The 1,839-nt window shown below is 38.4% G+C and overlaps 1 protein-coding gene across 2 annotated transcripts in view; it reads left to right on the top strand.

The window, feature by feature from the left end:
* The window catches only part of SEC24A (SEC24 homolog A, COPII coat complex component), a 102,184-nt gene that overhangs the window by 90,232 nt on the left and 10,113 nt on the right, over nt 1-1,839 (top strand). The window lies entirely within an intron of this gene.

Below are 1,839 nucleotides of genomic sequence, written 5' to 3'. Positions count from 1 at the left end.
TGTGTGTGTGTGTGTGTGTGTGTGTGTGTGAAATATATGTAACAAAACATTTGTTGACAGGGTCCCTTTAATTGCTATGTTAGAGTAAGAACTAAGATAATCACCACACTGGAATGCTGAACAAATTACTTGTAATTAGTGGCAGTTGAATTAGTATTGAGTATTATATAAAGAGAGTCCAGTCCCTGGAAAAGGACGTTGCACTTAGTAAAGTATTCATGTACTTAAAAGACACATGTCAGACCTCCCGAACAACAGAAACCATGGTGGAAGGGAGACAGTGATCGTGTGAGATATGAAAATAATAATAGTTTATTATCTATCAAGGGGCCACACGAGGGTTGGTGGGAGGGCGGGAGGGGGAAAAAGAGGAGCTGATACCAAGGGCTCAATAGAAAGTAAATGTCTAGAAATGAATAATGGCAACATATGTACAAATATGCCTCACACAATTGATGTATGGATTGTAGTAACAGCTGTAAAAGCCCCCGATAAAGTGATCTTTTAATAAAAAAAAATATTGTTGAGAACGAGGGGGGTCAGAGCAGAGACCTAAAACCCATCAGTAGACAATGGGACATCCCCTCACAGAAGGGTCACCAGGAAGGGATGAGTCAACCAGGATGAAGTATAGCACCGATGAAATACACGATATTCCTTCTGGTTCTTTGAGGCGTCCTCACCCCCCACTATCATGACCCCAGTGCTGCCTTTCACTGCGGGCTAGGCCAGAGCATGTGCACAGGGACAGATAAGAGCTCACGACACACGGAATCCAGGTCAGATGACCATCTCAGGAAGGGAAATGAGGTAGCAATACCAGGAGGATAGGAGGAAGGAGGAGAGAGGAAGAAACCGCTGGGGAAGGGAGACAGCTGTCCGTAAGATATGAAATTTAAAATAATTTATAATTTGTCAAAAGGTCACAAGGGTGAGAGGGGGGCGGTAGGGAGGATAAAAAGAGGAGCTGATACCAAGGGCTCAAATAGAAAGCAAATGTTTAGAAAATAATGATGGCGACATATGCTTGATACAATTGATATGGATTGTTATAAAAGCTGTAAGAGGCCCCAATAAAATGATCTTTTAAAATATAAATAAAAGGGGAAAAACCATTGTGCTCCAAGTCTTAGCAAGAGCTATTAGACAACAAAAGGAATCAAAGAAATACAGAGGGACAAAGTAGTCAAATTCTCACTATTTTGCAGATAATATGCTATCCAAAGATTCAAAAACAACAAAAAAAGTTGGGAAAAAAATCAAGAAATTAGGCAGCATGACAGGAGACAAGAGTCATATATAAAAATCCATCACTTTCCTGTATATTACTGAGAAGAGCTCTGAGGGGAAAAATCAAGAAAACAATACCATTTAGAAACTAAAGACTTGTTTATTAAAAAGAAATAAAAAACCAAAAGAGATCGACAATAATGAACATTGCTATTAAGCCTTCCTCCAATCCTGATGCCACATTCTTCTTCATATAAGCCAGCTTCTGTGATCACTTGTTCAGTACACAGATTGAACAAGTATGATGACAGGACAACACTGATGCACTCCTTTCCTGATTTTAAAGCCATGCAGTAATGAGGGCAACATATGTACAAATATGCGTCATCAATTGATGTATGGAATGTTATAAGAGTTGTAAGAGGTCCCAATAAAATGATTTTTTTAAAACCAAAAAAATGATCTATTAAAAAAAAAAAAAAAGGACACATGTCAGGATTGAGCTAATGTAAGCACTAGCTTTCATGAATTGTACTGCTGGACGGACAAACTAGTCTTTTTGTTTTTAAATCGTTTTATTAGGAGCTCATACAACTTTTATCACAATCC

This window comes from Echinops telfairi, unplaced genomic scaffold, assembly GCF_000313985.2.
Source record: "Echinops telfairi isolate 266 unplaced genomic scaffold, ASM31398v2 ScPeMD7_7469;HRSCAF=8507_1, whole genome shotgun sequence".
Classification (NCBI taxonomy): domain Eukaryota; kingdom Metazoa; phylum Chordata; class Mammalia; order Afrosoricida; family Tenrecidae; genus Echinops; species Echinops telfairi.
This window is presented reverse-complemented; position numbering and strand designations above follow the sequence as displayed.